At 38.7% G+C, this 21,662-nt stretch overlaps 1 long non-coding RNA gene and 1 pseudogene across 2 annotated transcripts in view; both read left to right on the top strand.

The window, feature by feature from the left end:
• The window catches only part of LOC109500178, a 42,282-nt gene extending 30,243 nt beyond the window's left edge, over positions 1 to 12,039 (top strand). For both annotated transcript variants that reach the window (XR_002157820.3, XR_006597856.1), the window contains exon 4: positions 11,825 to 12,039. This is a non-coding gene — a long non-coding RNA (uncharacterized LOC109500178). The remainder of the gene's footprint in view (positions 1 to 11,824) is intronic.
• Positions 12,040 to 20,639: 8,600 nt separating this feature from the next.
• Positions 20,640 to 21,435, top strand: LOC123385700 (annotated as a pseudogene).
• Positions 21,436 to 21,662: the final 227 nt, after the last annotated feature.

Here is a 21,662-nt window from a genome sequence, read left to right as displayed (position 1 = left end):
AGTGTTTGGACCTTCAACCATATGTGCTTTGATCTGTTTGTTGAAGTAACCCTGGAAAAAAAAAGGAAAAAGGGAGGGGGGAAGCCTGATCCCATACAAAGAGAAAAATGAAAGGGGAGAAAAGACCAAACAGAGAGTAAAAAAATCTATAAGGCTAAATCCAGAGAAAGAGAAAGGTAAATAAAGAAGATAGAAAAGGTATAAAAAGAATAAAAATGCCTGATCAAACAAACAAAAAAGTCGTGTGTGTGTGTGTGTGTGTGTGTGTGTGTGTGTTTGTGTGAGTGTAAAGAATTGACCAGAAACAAATAAGAAACTATGATCCTGATTCCAAAAGAAAGAGAAGCAATAAAAAATAAAAAGTGAATAAATAAAAGAAAATAAAGAAAAGAAAAAAGAAAGTTGTTTATTACTGCTGTGCAGGTCTGGAGGAGAGGCTGATTCACTCAGTGTCAGTTTTCCTCCAATAGATAAGCAGTTGCCAGGCACAGAGGGAGGGGTTTGGTGTAAGCATGTCCTGCCTCCCCTGGGGGCCGATGTGTTGCTCTCTGAAGCCCCACCTTATTGGTGTTGGGGTGAAAAGTGGTGACACCCCAATCCCTCCTCCCTGCACCAGGTGTCTCAAACCACACTGTTCAGACAGCCCTCACGGAATAGCATGGGCAGCCCACCTGTCCTGCTCCACAGTCTCCTGCGCCTCCTAGGCAATGGGCTGGAATTCAAAACCTGAAGTCTTAAAGGACCTCACACTACCCTGACCCTGTTCTGTTGTAGCACCACTCAGCCCTGCTGTTAAAAGGCCTCTAGCTGGCATCTGCAGAGTCTTTTGTCCTTGGGGAGGCAATAAACCCTCTTCTCACAGTACTTGAGGAAGGGGACTATTGTCCCCCAGTGCACCCCTGAGATCACTACCACACCCTGGGCCAGCCCCCCCCCCCCCAACCAACTAGGCGTGTGCACAGGTCTCTTGCTTTTGGACCTCCGAGTTTCAGATCCTAAGGCTTTTTATAAAATAGAAATGCACTCTCTGTATTTCTCATTCCCCAGTCCATGGTCCAGAGAGGTTTTTCTCTTGTGCAAAGTTTTTGCCACAACTTCACAGCCCCTTTTTCTCTTTCTCTCCTTTTTGTCTCTGCACAGAAGGGCTCCCTCCCTTCTATGTCTATGCCATTTTATCTCCCCCAAATCACATACACGCACCTCAATCCCGCCAAGCTGTCTCCCTCCAAATGTGGAGATCTTTCTGTCACTCTGCAGATTGATTTCCTGGGTGTTCCTAATGATCTGACCTCAATACAACTGTGTTAGATGGAGGAGGAAAGTCCCAGTCCCCCTACTTCTCTACCATTTTAACTCCACCCCTCCATTAACTATTTTCTAAATAAAGGCATTTTTAATTCTGCCATACAATAGGGTTTCTGCTATCCTTGATTTCACCAATAAGGCAAATGACTTAAACAGTTCAATAACACAATTAAGACTTCTTACAATAGAAAGGGTACATCTTATAGATCATAGTAATTAGCTATTCTTACACTAAATCTAATATTTGGTTTTTCCCTAAAACATCATTTCTTAAACTGTGGCATGGGTCTTTGGATTGATTTCAGCAGCCACATGTAACAGATGACAAATTTTTTGTCTTTAATTTTTTCTAGATATGTTTGTGATGTAAGTCAAGTAAGACTTTGTGATATATATTCTATACATAACAGACTAAGTTACTAAAGCATTGTTGAATTAAGATAATACAGAATAGTAGTACATTATCTGTAGTATACATGGTCAGTTAATTTATATCCATCCTTGTTTTCCTGCTAAGTTATATAGAATAATTTTCCTTTGGAAACAATAATGGATATCCTAAACTGTCACTATATTTATAGACATATGATTTTTATAAGTTATTTTATAGAACTTGGCTGTAAAATGCCAAAAATATAAAGTATGATAAAATTTCTATATTTTTAGATTTTACTTCTATAATTGAACATAAAAACAGAAGTCTCAGTGCTTTGGGTGTTAAAAGATTTTTTCCAATAAAAATATGAAGCCAGCAAAATTCAAATGAGTGTCTTATGCCTGTCCATGATACATTAGACAATGTGAATCTTTTTGAGAAGAAGACTGGATTTGAAAAGGCTGAGATTTTACTAACTCTTGGATTTGCCACAATACAAAAGTCTTGTCTTGAAGCATTTGAAAAGAAGCTACACCTGTCTGAAAAGACCTCATTGAAATCATGTGTTCTGTGTTGTGACTTGGAGCAGAAAAGTGATAATGAAGCAGTGTCCTTGTAAAATAATGTCCCTGACTCCATGGAGCAGGTCATGAATTATATAAGCAGTTAGGCCATTTACCTACATTGGAATGAAACCATCCGGAGCTCTTAGTGCAGTGAAAATCTCAGTTTCTTACTTTAATACACACTGATCTGATGAGGTTTGGGGAGATATTGTAAAGGCCATTTTTAATCTAGGAAAGTGTTTCTTTATCAAGAAAATATATGTCTTGAAAAAATCATGGTAATCTTTCAGAGATACTAAGCCACCAATCTAAGTGTCCTTCATTAAAGAAACCAGTTCCACATATCACCAGGATTCACTGCTTCCAATAGCATCATTCCCTGATATCAAAGACTGCCAATACCCATGAAAAAATTCACAGTATCTCTCTGAAAATCATCAATATGAACAGAGTTGCGGCCTTTACTACACAGAAGTTCACCAACATTCAAGAGGGTATAATGTAAAGAGACCAACAGAAGTGGATTTCAATCTCATATTGGTCACTTACCAATATAGTCATCTTGAACAACTTCTCTAACCCCTCTGAGTCTAGAGTTTTTCTGTCTGTAAACTGATAATACCTATCCAAAATTGCATGCTAAGGATCAAATATGATAATATATAAATAGATCTAGCAATGTGTCTGGTACTCAGCAAGTTTTTGGTTGCTTTAAACTGAATGAAGATCTCAAAACTTCTCTTGTTCTCTCTCCTGAGGCCCTAACTCTAAATTTTCCTAGTGGGCTGAGAGCTTTTTCCCTTTAGGTCTGATCACCATTACCAGCAGTGCTTACAAGACTGGCAAAACAAAGTTTCTCCTAGATCCTCTAAGAGGGCCCGTTTTCTCAAGGTCAGCCTGTGGCTGCCATGATAGGGCGACCAGGTGTGACCTCTCTCCCCACTCACATCTGGGCACTATTTCCACTCATACATCTAAGCTCTTAGCTGCTTTCTCAAGGTGTATAAGAAAGCCCATCCACTTAACAAGGCAGAGTTTTCTCTGAGATGTGTAAAGCTGTCTTCTCTGATGAACAAGGCTGCTCCAACTCAACATCTGTCATTTTCATTTTTACTCAGTTAGCATCTGACATCCACTAATCTTACCATCCTCTACACATATGGATATTGGGTTAAGATAGCATATGACAAGTACAATATGCAATTGAACTCTAATTTACTTTGGTGTTTTAAGATAATTCATCATGCCATCTGTAGATTTTACAGCTCACCATTTGACTATTGTATAATTCTATTATTTTTAACTAATATTCATTATTTTACACTTCAAACACTTTTAAAATTTTTTTTAATTTTTTTTATTTATTTTTGAGAGAGAGAGAGACAGAGCACAAGCAGAGGAGGGGCAGAAAGACAGGGAGACACAATCCAAAGAAAGCTCCAGGCTCTGAGTGGTCAGCACAGAACTCATGAACTATGAGATCATGACCTGAGCCAAAGTCTTAACCGACTGAGCCACCCAGGTGCCCCTACACTTCAAACACTTCTAAATAGCTATTTGAACTTCACAAAAATTCTATGTGGTAGGTAAGCCAGATATTATTTGTTCCATTTTTTTTTAAGATGGGGGACTGAAAAATTTAAGTCAACTGGCTAAAACTACGAAGCTAATCCATTGTCAGATAAACTACATCCTAGGTCTTGTGGTTTAAAATCCACATCTTTCCCACTATACTATGCTGTCTCCTAGTGTCACTGAGTATTTATTATCTTTCATCTAACTGGTAATAGAAATAGTCAAAACAAAAGGAAGACTCTGATATTAGCATCAGGGTATATGTATCAAACTAAGTGATTAAAGAAAGCAAAGCTGTACCAAGAAATGCTTTCTTTAATTTGTATTTAAAATGCTATATTTCTTATAAAAACAGAAATATAAAACTGAATTGTTTTTCAGGTTATAAAAATTACATACAGTAATTATAGAAAATATTGAAAATGTAAATAAAAAAATGAAAAGTCACCTGTGTGCTACTTTGAGTTTATTGAATATTTTTTGAGCATTCTGAGTATAGGAACAATATAAAGTGACTTAGGTTCATGTGATTTCTGGAACTGGGGTATACTCTGAACATTGAGTTCATGGAGTATGTGTATGATGTGAGCAAAATAGAGAAGTCAAGAATATCTCAGGATTTTGGTGCAATGGGAAAGAGAAGGGGAGGAGTAGGTTTTGTGGGGAAAAGTCTAGAATTCTGTTTTGGATGTGTTATGGTTGACATAGTATCTGTTGGTTGTTTATGTAGACTATCCAGTGGCCAACTGAATGTATGAGCTTAGAAAGTATGGGAGAGTTGGGGCACAAGACAGAAATGTAGTTGTATTATTATACCCCACTGTCTCAGTGTACTAATGTAGCTTGGAATTTGTCTTGAACCATGCCTATATGATTCAAATAGCTGAACAATCAGGAGTTATTTTAGTCATCTGAGAAGGTTGACTATGTGCCTGAAAGTATTCAGTTTATAATGCCACACTTGACCAAACTAGGTAAAGCTTATACAAAGGAAACCATTTGCCTCCTTATTAATAATTTTTTAATGATTATTATAGGAAATTGTCACAGACATCACTCATTCCCACTTGCTTTGTTAGTTTGGATTTTTTGTTTTTGTTTTATTCTTTTTGAGAATTGAGTACATCCTCATTACTTTGTATTTATGAGACAAAGATAGTTATTCTGACACATGAAACAGTTTTGTTCTTTTTTTTTTTTTTAATTATTCATTTTGGGGCACCTGGGTGACTCGGTTGAGTGTCTGACTTTGGTTCAGGTCATGATCTCACAGCTCATGAGTTCAAGCCCTGTGTTGGGCTCTGTGCTGATGGCTCAGAGCCTGGAGCCTGCCTCAGGCTCTGTGTCTCCCTCTCTCTCTGCCCCTCCCCCACTTGCACTCTGTCTCTCTCTCTCTCTCTCTCTCAAAATAAATAAACATTAAAGAAATATTTTTTAAAAATTATTCATTTTATGTAGCAGCAATTGTAAAATCTTTAGCTGTGTGGTTTGATATTAATTCAAAAATAACTTCTGAATAACAAAGTACTTTATCCTCTCAAGCCTGCAGCAATAATCACTAAATCAACAACTGTCAGTGGGGGGAGCAGTCAGGCGATCATCTCATGGCTCTTACACTGATTCCTGGATCACCAAGCAACCTTCTGATTATAATTTAGCTTCCTACAAATGGCCAGATTTCATTCTTTCTCATTGCCAAATAGTATTCTATTGTATATATAAACCACATCTTCTTTATCCATTCATCAGTTGATAGACATTTAGGCCCTTTCCATAATTTGGCTATTGTTGAAGGTGCTGCTATAGGCATTGGGTTACAAATGCCCCTATGCATCAGCACTCCTGTATCCCTTGGGTGAATTCCTAGCAGTGCTATTTCTGGGTTATAGGGTAGATCTACTTTTAACTTTTTGAGGAATCTCCACAATGTGGATGGAACTGGAAGGTATTATGCTAAGTGAAATAAGTCAGGCAGAGAAAGACAGATACCATATGTTTTCACTCATATGTGGATCCTGAGAAACTTAACAGAAGACCATGGGGGAGGGGAAGCGGGAAAAAAAAGTTACAGAAAGGGGGGGGAGGCAAACCATAAGAGACTTTTAAATACTGAGAACAAACTGAGGGTTGATGGGGGTTGGGGGAGAGGGGAAAGTGGGTGATGGGCATTGAGGAGGGCACTGGGTGTTGTATGGAAAACAAGTCGACAATAAATTATGTTTAATATAAAAAATAAAATAAAATTTAAAAAATAATAATTTAGCTTCCTATATTATGACAGTAAGAATGTGCTAGTCTGAATAAGAGTTATAATTCTCATAGAAGTTGTTGCATTGGTCTTCTGAAATACTATATATATATATATATATATATATATATATATATAATGAAACTTCACCTGAGAAGCCAAGAAGCAAAGATGATGTAATAAGATGTGGAAGGCACACAACAAAAGCAAATCTCAAGACGAAACAGATTCAAACAGGCAGCCTTGACCTCACCAATAGAAATAACAACGGATTCAACAGCTGATTGTGATGGTAGAGAATAAAGAAGGATGGCAGTGAAGCAAAGCAGAAGAAAAAGAGAAAATTAAATAACTTTAAAGCTTAAAGGGATGCCTGCCCCCACAGACAAACTACACTAAACTTGGGTGAACGTCTTTGAAGAAATGATGTATTGCTATTGTTGGTTAACAATTATCTCACTGAAACATGTTGGTCCTTGACAGTGTCAGGGTGTCATGAAAAAGGACAAACTAAATGGTGTAGTAGAGTAACACATGAGGCACAGGTAGAAACTGCTATACACAGCACAGTTTAGTGACAAGCTATGCTATTGATGATACAATACCGAGCCCACAGTTGTTTTTTTTTTTTTTTTGGTTTTTTTTCTTAAAAAATTTTTTAATGTTTATTTTTGAGACAGAGAGAGACAGACCATGAATGGGGGAGGGGCAGAGAGAGAGGGAGACACAGAATCTGAAACAGGCTCCAGGCTCTGAGCGGTCAGCACAGAGCCCGACGTGGGGCTCGAACTCAGGACTGCGAGATCATGACCTGAGCCGAAGTCGGATGCTTAACCAACTGAGCCACCCAGGTGCCCCGCCCACAGTTGTTTTTAATGTGCACTTTATGACAGGCACCATGCTAAGTGGTTTATATACATTTTTCTCATTTACTCCTCAAACAATCTTGGAGATAAATTCCACCACCCTTTTACCACTATGGCAGCGGAGTCCCCAAGAGATTGTCTAGATGGTATACACAAAAGCAGCATAGCAGAGCCTCTTTATGCAGTCCTCTACTGGGTACCAGTGTTAGAAAACCAATTTGAACAAGCTGAAGAGGAAAAAAGAAAGTAAGTTTGATCTATGTAAGCAAGATGTGTTCACAAGCGTTGGTGCAGCTGTTTCAGAGACACTAGCACCAGGACTGGAAAGCTCCAGAACTCTGCCACTCCTCTCTGCTTTTCTCACTGGTTTGGCTCAACGCCCTCTCTCTTCAAAGGGGCTTCCTCCTCACCACGACAAACGGAGTTGCTGTACAGCTTCCAGCTAATGTCTCCCAATTTCACCACCTGAGAGAGATACTCTCTTGCTAAACATGGACCACTTATTTAACTGGTTGGGGTGGGCTGCGTTAAGTAGCTTAGCTCTTCCTATGTCTCCAACCTCTGCATTAATCATGGCCAGGGGGCCATAGAAGCAGCACAGACACACTTCTGGGGGATCGTGGTGCCGAAGACCACCACAGATCATGTGCACTACACTGTCCCAAGAAAAGAAATAACTTTCCAGACAAGGAGAAGATGCAAAACATGAAAGGAAAAGGAATAGATCTCACCACATAATTTCAGAAGTTTAGTTCTAGAGCATTCATGATAGATTCATGATTTGTCTGCATTACATGATTCCAGAACCTAGAAAATGAAATACAGTAAAACCTTGGATTGTAAGTAACTTGTTCTGCAAGTGCTCCGCAAGATGAGCAAACATTTCTAATAGATTTTAACTTGATAAACAAGCCCATGTCTGGCAATACCAGTAGTACTCGACGCCAAATGTCACATGATCACAATTGAGCCAATGGTTCTTCTCTCCCTCTCTTTCTCTCTCTTGTGAGCACTCTCTCTTTCTCTCTCTCCTTGTGGGATTATGGGTTATAATCTCCCATGCTTGGATGCTCGGTCTCAAGCCACGGTGTTTGGCAGAAACCCATGATTTTTCAGAACTTTTGAAGGTACCCACAACTTACACTAGTGTATTTTTTGTCACTTCAAAGCACCTATGGACAGCCCTTCGCTTTTCCATGCAAGTGTTTGGAATGATTTTACTTCATTCTAGGTCAGGCTGCCTGCAGATATAGACCATTTCCTCTGCTGCTTTATTGCCAGTTACATTAAATACAATAACAAGAGTTTATTAATACTGTACTATAGTCAACATCGGTGCAAGTGTATACAAAGGCCCCCATGCAGAAAAAGGTTGAAATGAAAGGCAGCAAGAAGAAGGAGATGATTATGGTGGAAGTTAAGAAGGAAATCATCCAGAAGTATGAACGAGTTATGCGAGTGGCCAAAATTGCAAGATTTTATAAGAAGTCTATGTCAACCATTTGCACAATACTAAATAATACAGAAGAAATAAGGGGGCTAGATGCAGCAAAGGGAGTCACAAGAATATCAAAGCAATGGCCACGTGTTCTGGAAGATGTAGAAAAGTTGCTTCTGGTTTGGATAAACAAGACACAACTAGCAGACAATGACCGAGAACTTTTTCTGCAAGAGGGCAAAGGCCTTGTACAACAACCTTAGGTAAACTTCCAGGTACATCAACAGAAAACAAATAAGACTTCAAGGTAACCAGGGAATGTTTTGATAACTTTAAGATAAATGGCATCCATAGTGTTGTGAGGCATGGAGAGGCTGTGAGTTCAAACGCCAAGGCATGGGAAGCGTTTACTACTACTAAGTTCCAGAAGCTCATGGTTTCCGAGTGTTACCTTCTGGAGCAAGGTAACTGCAATGAGACTGGGCTTTTTTGGAAAAAGATGCCAAAGAGGGTCTACATTACAGAAGAAGAGAATGCAGTGCCCAGTCACAAGCCCATGAAAGACCATCTCACCCTCTTATTTTGGGCTAATGCAAGTGGGGATTTCAGAGTCAAGCCCTGCTTATGTATCATTCTGAGAATCCACCAGCCTTCAAGAAAAGCAAGGTGCAGAAAAGCCAGTTAAATGTTATGTGGAGGTCCACTCGTATTTTGTTCATTGAGTGGATCGACAAGGTCTTCCATCCTACAGTGAAAAAATACCTTTCAGAAAAGAATCTGATTGTGGATAATGCTCCTGCTCATCCTCCAGGCTTTGAGGGTGACTTACTGGAGGAATTCAAATTCATTAAGGTCAAATTCCAGGGTGCCTTGGGGCTCAGTCAGTTAAGCATCTGACTCTTGGTTTCACCTCAGGTCATGATCTCACAGTTCATAAGTTTGAGCCCCACATCAGGTTCTGTGCTGTCAGTTCAGAGCCTGCTTGGGATTTTCTCCCTCTCCCTCTCTCTGGTTCTCTGCCACTTGTACTCTTTCTCTCAAAATAAATAAATAAACTTAAAAAAAAAAGGTCAAGTTCCTTCCTCCCAACACCACTCCAATCTTCCAGCCCATGGATCAGCAGGTCGTTTCGAATTTTAAAAAGCTTTATACCAAAGCACTATTTCAGCGATGCTTCAAGGTGACTGAAGGAACAAACCTTACCCTCCGAGAGATGTGGAAAAATCATGTCCACATTGGTAACTGCCTCAAGATCATCGATAAAGCCTGGGATGGGGTCACCAAGAGAGCCCTCAATTCTGCTTGGAGAAAACTTGGCCTGATTGAATTCTTGGACTTGACTTAAAGGGGCTTGCTCATAAACAGGAGACTCCAGTTGTCGATGAAATTGTGTCTTTGGGGAAGACCACAGGACTGGAGCTGAATGAGGATGATATTCAAGAGCTGATGGAGGAACATGGCCAGGAGCTGACCATGCACAAATTGATGTTTCTGTATCGCGAGCAACAGCAAGAGGTTATGGAGGAGATCTCATCTGCAGAGGAGGAGGAGAAAAAGGCAGAGGAATCCTGCACTTCAAATGAGATTAGAGATATGTGTAAACTGTGGGCAACAGTGCAAAATTTTGTAGAAAAGCAATACCCAAATAAGGCTGTAGCAGTGTGAGTGATAAATCTGTTTAACAACAATGTAATGTCACATTTCCATGAAATCCTCAAAAAGAGGCAAAATCAAGTGTCATTGGATAGGTTCCTTGTTAAAGTTGCACGAAAAGAAAAAGATTCTATTGATCCAACAGATAGCAGTGATTACATTAGTGATAGTGAAAGTCATCCTATACTATAACCCTCCTCTCTCATCTTCCTCACACCAGCCATGAAGGTTTTCAAAGGTAAGTGCAGGTTAATTTGATTTTTTCTTTATATTTTGTACTTTCTTTATTGTTTTATATTATATTACAGTATTGTAATCATTTTTATATGAATATTTTTGGGTTGTAGAGTGAATCATCTGAGTATCCATTATTTCTTATGGGAAAATTTGCTTTGATATATAAGTGCTTTGGATTACAAGCATGTTTCCAGAACGAATTGTGCTCACAAACCAAGGTTTTACTGTACTTTGGAATATTCAGATTCTCGTCTATCTTTACCTGGGAAGCAACACTTCCATACATAAAATAATCCTCTTCCCAAGTATTAAAAAATTAAAAAACAGAGGTTTTAACCTTTGGAGTTCCAGTCCCCTCTAAGAATTTCATAAAATCTATGGCCACTGGTCCAGCAATGAAGTTAGTATCTCTGAGCTTTAAATCCACTCAGCTTTGCAATGTTGCAAACCGTATTTCTGCTTTGTAAGCTGATGCCTGTTAGAGTCTACCAGTAGGGGGCGCTTCAGAGAGACTGCAAGACATAAGGAGGAAGAAGTGTCTTCTGTTAGCTTCCAGTCAGCTTGAGGTTCCTGGGAGCAGCACACCTAGCAATGCTTTCTTACTCCAGCAGGGGCAGTTTGTTTAGGAAGTTGCGATTGAGTCCAGAGAAGATTCCAACACTCTCAGAACCAGCCTCCTTGTGCCCCTTTCAAGAGCCCACACCAGCTGCCTGGTGTTCCTCCTAAGAAGACTGGGACCAAGCACCCCGTGAACAGGGGCTCCTCCAGCCCCTATCCTCTTTTTCTCCAACTCTAGGAGTCCCAGCAGCTTCCTGCAATTGCTACCTCTCTGATTGCTTAGAATTCTCTTTTTGTCATTTCCATTACCTTGTTAATAATTTTACACTTAGTTAGCAATTCTTTGTATTAAATTCTAATAAAATAGCTGGTGTGATTTCTGTCTCCTAAGTAGATAGTTATGGCCATATTCCCAGAAATATGCTCATCTTACATCCATACTCTCCATTTTGCATAAAAAATTTAATGTGTTCATCAATACACTAAAATTCATTTACAGCCCCTTATAGAACCCATGAGGCCAAGATTAAGAATCTCAGAGCCTGGTGCAGGATATGTTCAATAATGGTTCTTAGAAAACAATTTGAAAGTTCCTTGGGTTCCAGGCTACCATTCACTAGAAAGTACAAACAGTTTTTTAAGTAAATGCATGTTCCTGTGCTGTGTGCTATTTCCTGAAAAGTGGCCTTGGCATTTCAAGTGAGATATCACATTAGAAGACTGTATATTCACCAGTGAAAAATGGTTAATAAATCATAATCCTGAAGGAGAATTTCACGGTCTTGAGGAGCTTCTTTTTGATCTAGTCTATTCTCTGAATAGTTTTAGAGAGTTTTTTTTTTCAAGTCTATTCTTGCAGTGTTTTTCAACCTTTAAGTTGGCAGGTTCCAATGAATCAAGTTCCCTTGGGTTTAAGTAGACTCAAGGTAAAAGCTAATATTAAGATCTTCTAGAAAATTGCAGGGCTGGTGTCATATGAGAAGTGTCATCTTTTTCCTCTAGTATCGAGAACTCCAAGATGAAATGCAGATTCCCCAGGAAGTGGGCAAGGTGATCTCCTGAGGCACAGAAAGAACTTCTAGAGATTCTACTTATATCCACATTTTATCTGATGCTTTTTAATTTCTATTTTTGTGCATGTTTTATAATGTACAAAACATTAGTTTGGTAAAAACATGTAAACATTTTATAAATAAAAGTAAATACCTATACCCTGAGTATATTCTCAAAGTTTTTTTAATAATAAGGGCCCACTTTCAAAATATTTTGGAAACCACTGCTCAAATGGTAAAGAGCTATGCTTTGGAACAAGGTTCAGGAACATTCACCTGCAGGTCCAATCTGATCCATGGTCTGTTTTTGACAAAAGGAAGAGGGGGAAAATATCACAGGGATTTCCCTTCTCAATTCATTAATGAAATTAGTTCAGATGAGAAGGGAGGGTGGATGCAAGTCCATAGACTAATGCTTGTGGTCCAACTACAGAATTATTAAATATATAATTAGTAACAATAATTACTTGAACAGGGATGAAAAGTCAAAAGCAAAAGGGGCAACAGTGAAGGCATTGATAACTTCTCTGAAGATGATGAAGGCTCTTGTGTTACACCATCCCAAAGAGTCTCATAATTAAACAGTCTTCATTTTATGAGAAAAAAGCAAGAAAGGACTACATTGGCAATAGTTTTATATCAATATATATGACTATAAAATTTCATAATGACTGATGTTCAAAGGTGACTCTGAGTCATCAAAATTAGGATAAGTCAAAGTATCCTCTCTTTAAGGGCTATGAAATAAATTTTAGTAACATTTATGAGAGAAAATGGCTGAAATAAATAATCCTTAACTTAATAGTTTAATTCACATCCAAAAAACTGCTCTACACAGAATGACTTGATACCCAGTTGATCAATTCTTCATAATATAAAGATGGAAACAGAAGCTTAAAGCCAAAATGCTGAGAGCCAACTCATTGAAGATGCCCCTTAGTACCTGTTAGTGAAGAAGAGGAAATTAAAATACAAAGTAATTAGGCTATCTATGTTAGGGACAATAAGGCTTTCCAGTAGGCCTAATTAACTGTAATATGTTCATTCTGTTCCATTTTAAGCTTCAGCAAATATGCTATTCACAGTGTCTAAAATCTGGAAGCTGGGAATATATCTGTCCTTTGACCACTGGATCAAACAGAATTAACCTTTTCAAATTTAATATAAATGTCTAATAAAAAGCGTACACCAACCACAGTCTGTGACTGCCAGGAAGGAAAGTTTTTATTGCTCACTGAAGCACCATATTAGAATGTGAACAGCTTGAACACAGAGGTCATGTCTGTGGCAGACATTGCCAATCGACTACCAGTACCCGTTCCACTTCTTCCTGTCTAACAGAGCTTCAATTTTGTGTGGAGCCACTGTGTACCCAACTAAAAATATCCAGTTTCCCAGCTAAGACTGGCCATGTAATCCAGAACCTACCAATTGGTATGTGAATGAAGTCCATAAGAAGGACACTTCCTCCAGAATAAAAATGCAAAGCTTGCAAGCAAGCCTGTCCCTGGCAGCATTAGTGAGGAGCTGAACTAGTTTCCAGCTATCTATCTCTGGCCTCGTTGTTATGTGAGAAAAGAAAACTCCTCAGTTTTTTAAGCTATTGCTGATCAAGTGTTCTGTGAACTCAGCCTAATGCAGCCCTAATTTTTACAGTGTGTTGTAATTATTATCGTCAAGGTACAGTCCTAAGTGCTATAAAAACACTACCTAATTTAATTTTTTCAGTAGCTCTACAAAGAGGAAACTATTATCACCCATTTTACAGAGATTTGAAGCAACTTGCCCAAGATGACCCAGCTAGTAAATAGCAGAACTGAAACTCAAATCCAGATCTATTGGTCTCTATTGCTTCTTCCATGATGCTAAACATACTGCATTGTGTGTAGATGGTTGCTCTATGACAGTTTTGTTTGAAGATGTTGTAATCAACAGCCACAGAAGCTAGAGAGAACATCACTCTGCTGGTCAGAGAGCAGATTTATTTACTCACTCCATAATAAAAAGTCTTCCTGCATTCCTCAGAGGAGATTTGTTTGCATTCCAAGTTGATAAAAGTAACGTCTTCCTTGGGGGCAAAGATTGGATAGATTTGCCAGCAGCCCTTTATAAGCATAGGGATTTTTAAAATCTAGGGGTTCCTCATCTGTGACACATACCCCTATGTACACGGTATCCCCCTGCGTCTATGTCCATATCACCCATGGGACTGGGGGGTCAAGGAAAACTGATTAAGCTGATGCATAAACTGTCTAAACATATTTGGGCTTGTTGTCTCTTTACCGAAGGAATCTATGGAAATGTGGCCAAAGTAGTAACTGCAGTAGACATCGTTGCTTAGGGTCTGCTCAACTTCTTGACCATAGAGATGAGATATTTAGGTAATCTGGTTGAAATACCTCTTTTTGGCCCTACAGGATGATGTTAAGAGAATCAAGAACCTTCCATTTGAGTGCCTCACACTACTTTCTCTAAGACATATTTATCCCAAAGCAGTAGTTCTCAACCGTTTTGGAATTTGTCACACTCTTGAATTCTAGCATTTTTGCAACATACATGAAGGGATTAAATACCAAAATCATCATCATTAAAGTTACTAACAATAACATGGAAATCACTATTGCAATATAACAGCATCTCATAGTTACAATGAAAGCTTCTCTCATTATGGCTTCATTTATTCCCTTGTAGTCTTTCCATAAGACTTTCTGTGTGGCCATTTGAAAATACCTGTATTGTCCTCTGATCTCTTGTATTCTCAGGCTGTAAAAGATCTCACATGTTCCAATAAACATATGTTCTTTCTTCAATGCCCATTTTATACTGACTAAACTGCATCATGCAACCTACTCACCCTACATTATATCTCACAGAGTTCTGAGTGATAGTATTCAGTTGTAGCAAAAACAAAAATGTTATACTGGGACATGAGAGTCTTAGGCAAGGCTGGAAGGCCCTGGGCCCAAAGTGAGCTTCCATGTGTGAACCATGCAGGAATCAAGAAAACTCTCCATTCACTCAGAGAGTTTGCTTCCATGGATGAGTGCCAAGGAACACACTGACTGTGACCTTCCAATTTCTCCCTCTCCCCTTCCTCATCAGGGGAAAGACCCCCTCTCTCTGGCCTTCCCACTTCCCTTCTCTTCTTCTCTATACTTATCTTTTTTTCTTGGGCACCTAGCATTACCTCAACTACAACATTTATACAATTATTATACCCTACAACAAAACTAACAGTTACATGGTGTTTGTTATCAGGCACTGTTCTAGTGCTTTATTATGTTTACTCATTTAATCTTTACTTCTTTAATAAACTTCTAACATAGCACTAAAGCTATCACCATTTCAGTTAAGAAAACCAAAGCATGAAGAGGTGGCTTTGTCCAAGGTCATATAACTGGTAAAACTGACTGATTGCTAGTTTTGACCTCTTAGTACAGTTAAGAAGAGCCACTGACCTCAAGAAGCTTCTGTTTGCACAGTGCTGTGGAAGCTTCCTCATAGAATATGAACCACAGACAAAGATAGGACACGAATATGTTCTAGTTCCCGCTCTCCTTTTTTAAACCATATATTAGGGTCAGTCATATTTTAAACACTATTCAAAAAATTTTACAGATTTAGAGCTTTCTTATGATAATTTTTAAACTTAGAGTGGGGTTAGATTTGAATAATATTATCAGGTTTAAAAGGTTTTAACTCAATTGTTCAAAAACAAGAAACATTCAACTTCCTGAATTTATTACTCAATTTTATCTGGATGTTGGACAGCTGGATAGCTATCCTGTGGCGATGAGTCCTAGCAATATCAATTTGTGGTTTTATAGGAGGCAGGGTCAAGAATGTTTAGATCACAAATCCTCAACCCTGACCCCAAAGTTTTTCAGATTCACCATCCACAGGAAATTTCAAATAACACTCAAGTGAAAAGCAATCTCCTAGACTCCCAGAAAGTACTCTTTTGAGGGTTCCTGCCCTTTTGGCATAGAGGAAAGCTGAAAATAATGATCTCTCTCTCTGTCTTTCTAAAGAGTTTAAAAAGTTAAGGCTAAATCAGTATACTTTTAATACTGTATTTCCAGAAAGTGAGATTTCTGGGATTTGTTCCCATCTAAATGAACACTGTGAATAATCAAGACTTATTTTTCTCCTGACAATTCATCAGACATGATCAAATGTGAAAATGATATAAATTTCTTGTGTCATATTTTTCTTATTTCTGATAGTAACTATTATGAAGCAACCTTCATTTTTAAAGGGAAAGTACAAAGTCTGATGGGTATTTCAAGAAGAAAAAACAACAACAACTGATTTACTCTATCAAAGCTTGTCGTGTAACAGCTGAGCCCTGGCACTACCAACAACAAACAACAAATGTGCCAAAGACAGTAAGATGCATTAGGGAGATAAAGTGCAGCTTCCTTCATGCCAAAGCACCCACTTGAACAGATAAAAAGAGGGCATGGATGCTGCTTGAAGAAGGTGGATGCTGAGAAGGCGGTAGTGACAACGCAACACTGGGCAGTAATTGAGAATGTTGGTCTCATTCCAGACCTCTGCGACAGGGCAGCTGCGAAGTGTCTTTTGACATTGCCACTTGGAGCCAAGTCATCTTTCTCATTAGGCTCTTTAAATGCCACCTGGCCATGCTGAGCAATCTTCTGTAACACAAAGAATGTCAGCATTCCCCAAAGAAAGGTATAGCAAAAAGCTAAACAAAGACAATGCTAACACAGTGCAAAACTCTAACCTGCCACTGGCATGTTATCCTTCTGTGTTGTCACAAATCATGGTAGCTTAATCTAAAAACTTAACTGCAAATTACAGAATGGTTTAGGAGTTTCTCCCTTCTATCATTGCTGGAAGAATTATTCATGTGCTGAAGCTAACTACAACTAACCCACAACTAAGCTCTGAATGTCATCTTTTTAACTGAAATCAAGAACTTGGTGGCTGGTCTCTCAGTTCCCCGATGTAGGGAAGCCAGAATATGTTTCAATCCATCTCCAATCTATTACTATAAAACATCTAGAAAGCTCCCCAGAAAAGATACTCAGAGAAGAGTTTTGCAAACTTCTGGAAGGTTATTTATCACAATGTCTCTGACTCTATCTCTACCTCTTTGGTGCCTTCTCTGGCTATTCTAGATAAGGGAGCAGAGAGGAGACCAAAAAAAAAAAAATGAAGAGTTAAGATAAAATAGAGGTGATTGCTGTTAATGCATCTTCTGACAATGAAAAGCAAGGAAATGCTAATCACTTAACAATTAACAATGCTCTCAGTTTAATTAGATGTGTACCACATTAAGGAGAAACTTGGCCAAATAATTTCCAACTTGATTGAGATGATTATCAACCTCAGAAGGACCACTGCGGCACAAGTAAGGGCAATCTGTAAGTACATGCTGGATCTGTGTTGCTAAGGCATCTGTGATTTTATATCACTTAGGACAGCAACTCTCAAAGTATGGTGTACAGACCCACTAGAAGTCCTCGGGATCTTTTCAGAGGAAATATGAGGTCAAAACTATTTTCAAAATATTAATGCTTATTAAATAAGCAGCTATTTGCCTTTTCTACCGGGTTGACATTGCACTTACAGTACAAAAGCAATAGTCAGTTAATGAGTAGAACTACTGGCTTGAGTCACTCAAGCCAGTATCTTACTGTACCTAATAGTCAGGTAAGAGTTGTTTCACTTAAGAGGGTCCTTGATGAATCCGTGAGAAGTATTAATTTTTTTAATTAATTCTCAATTCATAAGTTCACTTCTTTTAAGTATTTCATGTGACAAAATACACATTAAACCCCTCTGGACTAATACCAAAGTACAACAGTTGTCTTAATAAAAAAGCACTTATGTGATTGTTCAAGTTGTGAGGTGAACTAGCTGGCCAGGCATTTCAGTCAATAGAGAATGATAAGCCATTCACTCACAATTAATATTTCTTGAATTCAGTGTTCTTCTTAGTCTGAATTAAACATAATCACCATCAGCTTTCTTTCAAAGTTGAATTATACATCAGCAAGTTTTCAATCATTCTTTTCTTAATAATATTGACATATAATTCACATTCTGTACAATTTACAAATTTTAAATACACAGTTCAATGGTTTTTAATATATTCACAGAATTGTTCACCCATTACCATAATCAGTTTTAGAACATTTTTTATCACCTCACGAGGAAACCCTGGCAATCCTTAGCAGTCTTTCCCTATTTCTTTCTAACCTCCCCAGTTCTAGTTCTGCCTTTTGTCTTTATAGATCTGTCTGTTCTGGACATTTCATAAATCATACAGTATGTGGTCTTTTGTGACGGCTTCTTTTACTTATCATGTTTTTGAGGTCCATGTATGTTGTAGCAAATAGCAGCACTTCATTTCTTTTTATTGCCAAATAATAATCCATTGAATGGATACACCACATTGTATTTATCTTTTCATCAGTTGATGGAGATTTGAGTTGTTTCCACTTTTTAGCTTATTACAGTGGCAATATGCTGCTATGAAATTTTAGATACAATTTTTTGTGGGGATTACATTTCATTTCTCTTGGTTGGATAGGTAGGAGTGCAATTGCTGGGTCATATGGTAACTCTAATGTTTAACCTTTTGAGGAACCACCAGATTCTTTTCCAAAGCAGCCACACAATCATTCCTAAAACCTTTCAGCACTAATTCATTCACTCATTTAGGAAACATTTACTGAACACTTACTATGTCCAATTTCATGTGTTATATATTAGAGATAGAATGGCAAACAAAACAGAAACTCTGCCATAATGGAGATTAAAACCTAGCAGAGATAGACAAAATCATAACTTTGGGGATAAGCATAATGATAGGAAAATAAAGGATACATAGGGACAGATAATAGAGGGACTCAACCTGTTTAGAAGCCTTGTAAGATCTCCCTGAGGAAGAAATGCTTTTGCTGAAACCCAAGTGAAGAGATAATCAGAATTAACTTGGAAAAGAAGGAGGTAAGTGTTTGGTGCAAAGGAACAAACTCATGTAAGACTCTAGTTGTAGGGGGGTGGAGTATGTTCTGCTTGAGGAACAAGAGAAATTCAATGTGAATGTAAAGTGTATAGTGCGCAAGATGAGAGAGGGTAAAAACTGAGTTTGGAGAAGTAGATAGATAGAGACCATTCAAAGGTTTTTATTAGAACAGTAATGCAATTAGATTTCTGTTCTTAAAAGAACACACTTGTTTCTATCTTGAGAATGGATTGGAGGAAAGCAAACTAGAAGCTGAAACCATTCCAGAGTTTATAGAGAAAGAATGTCCAGAAATAATGGTGGCCCAGACTACAGTGGCGGTAAAAGACATAGGGAAGGGAAGGGAAGGGAAGGGAAGGGAAGGGAAGGGAACAAGAAACATTTAGAAAGTACAATCAGTAGGATTTAGTGATTGATTGCACGTGGAGGGCAAGAAACAGGAAGGAGTCAAAATAGATTTTCTATTCAGGTACTGGATGGTATTCAGGTATTCAGGTAATACCATTTACAAAGACAGAGACACAGGGAATATGACAAATCATGGTCCACAGGCCAACGCACAAAGAAGGAGCATTTCCATATACTCACTAAATGCAAGGTACTGGGGCTATGAAGAAAAGAGTTAACATAACAGTTCTAAACATCTATCCTTGAAAAGACCTCCTTGCAAGATCAGCCCTTGGCTAGCTTCTGGGAATTTAGATTTGGGAGGGTTCCCAATATTAACTGATAAGGATGGCTTACTGTGCCTAAAATGTTTGTGCAAGCAATATAGTTTGTGCTGAACATCTGCATTCCTTCTAGGAATCTAGAATTTTGGCACACAGCAGACAAAGTATGCCTATAGATAGCTCCAATAAAAACCCTAGGCACTGGGTCCTTAATGAACTTCTCTGGTTAGCAACAGGTTGCATGTGCTGTCACAACTCATTGCCTTGGGAATAAAGCACATCCTATGTGATTCTCCTGGGAGGGACCCTTGAAAACTTGTGCCTGTTTTCCCTCAGAATTTTCCTTTTTCCTTGGTTGAATTTGCTTTGCTTTGCTTTTTTGCCATAATAAATTATAGTTGTGAATATTGCTGTGTGCTGAGTTCTTTGATTCTTCTTAGCAAAGTATCAAACATGAGGGTGGTCTTGGGGACCCCAAACACACATAGCAAAAGGAGTTTTGCAGATGTGATTAAAAGCCTTGAGATGAAGAGCTTGTCTTGGATTATCTGATTACGCCCAAAGTAATTGAAGCAGAGGTCAGAGTGGTGTAATTGCTGATTTTGAAAATGGAGGAATGGGCCATGAGCCAAGGAAGGCAGGTGGCCTTCAGAAGCTACATAAGATAAGGACGTGGACTTCTCCATAAAATCTCCAGAAAGAATACACCTTTATTTTAGCACAGTGAAATTCATTTCAGACTTCTGACCTCCAGCACTGTAAGATGATAAATTTTCTGTTTTAAGCCAGTAAATTTGTGGTAATTTATTATGGCAGTACTAGGAGACTAATATAGATGACCTCAGGGACCATGAAGTTTGGTAGATGAGACAAATACATATGTATAGAATACTTCCCAAAGATTTCAGTTACAAACTTTAACTATTATGTACTATCCCGGTTACCACAACTATTCTCTTTTCCAAGGATAATGGGACAATATGACAATATTTATGAATTATCAGAAAGTAAAGCCTTTCTGAGCTGTCCAGAGAGGGGTCCATGTTGTATCACTCTAGGTTTCCACCCTAACTTACAGGGAAACTTTTACAATGTCTGGAGTCTTTAATGTCTTACAGATGAAAGAGGAAGATGTTCTCAAATTCCTTGCAGCAAGAACCCACTGAGGTGGCACCAAACTTGACTTCCATCTACAAAAGGAAAAGTAATGGCATCCATATCATAAATCTGAAGATAATCTGGAAGAAGCTTCTCCTGGCAACTCATGCCATTATTGCCATTGGAAACCCAGTTGATGTGATTGTCATAAGCTCCAGGAATACTGGCCAGTGGGCTGTGCTGAAGTTTGGGGTTGTCACTGGAGCCATTATTGCTGGCTGCTTCTCTGCTGGTACATTCACTAACCAGATCCAGGAAGCCTTTTAGGAGTTGAGACTTCTGGTGATTACTGATCCTAGGGCTGACTGCCAAGCCTCTCACAGAGGCATCTTCAGTTAACTTGCCTACATTGCTGTGTGTAACAGACTCTTCTCTGTGCTATGTGGATATTGCCATCCCATAGGTCTGATGTGATGGATGCTGGCCCAGGAAGTTCTGCACATGGATGGCACTTTCTCCTGTAAGCATCCTGTAAGATGTCTGATCTCTCCTTCTATAGAAATTCTGAAGAGATTGAAAAGGAAGAGCAGGCCACTGCTGAAAAGGCTGTGACCAAGGAAGAATACCAGGGTGAATGGATTACTGCAGCTCCCAAATTTACTGCTATTCAACCCAAGGTTGCAGAGGGGGTCTGAAGGCATGCAGGTACCCTCTGTGCCTAGTCAGCAGTTCTCTACTGAAGACTGGGGGCACTTGGGCTGCCACTGAGGACTGATCTGCAGCTCCCACTGATCAGGCCACTGAATGAGTAGGAACACCCATCAAGTGATCTTAAGCTGTTCCTCCTCAGCCTCTTAAACAGAAAATAGAAGAAGATTGACAGAAAATAAAGTTTCTACAAAAAGAGAGAAAGAGAGGGAGAAAGAAAGAGAAAGAAAGAAAGAAAGAAAGAAAGAAAGAAAGAAAGAAAGAAAGAAAGAAAGAAAGAAAGAAAAAGAAAAAGAAAAACTAAGGAA

Source organism: Felis catus, chromosome B2, assembly GCF_018350175.1.
Source record: "Felis catus isolate Fca126 chromosome B2, F.catus_Fca126_mat1.0, whole genome shotgun sequence".
In the NCBI taxonomy this organism is placed as follows: domain Eukaryota; kingdom Metazoa; phylum Chordata; class Mammalia; order Carnivora; family Felidae; genus Felis; species Felis catus.
Note: the sequence above shows the minus strand (reverse complement) of the source record. Positions and strands in the feature narration are given on the sequence as shown.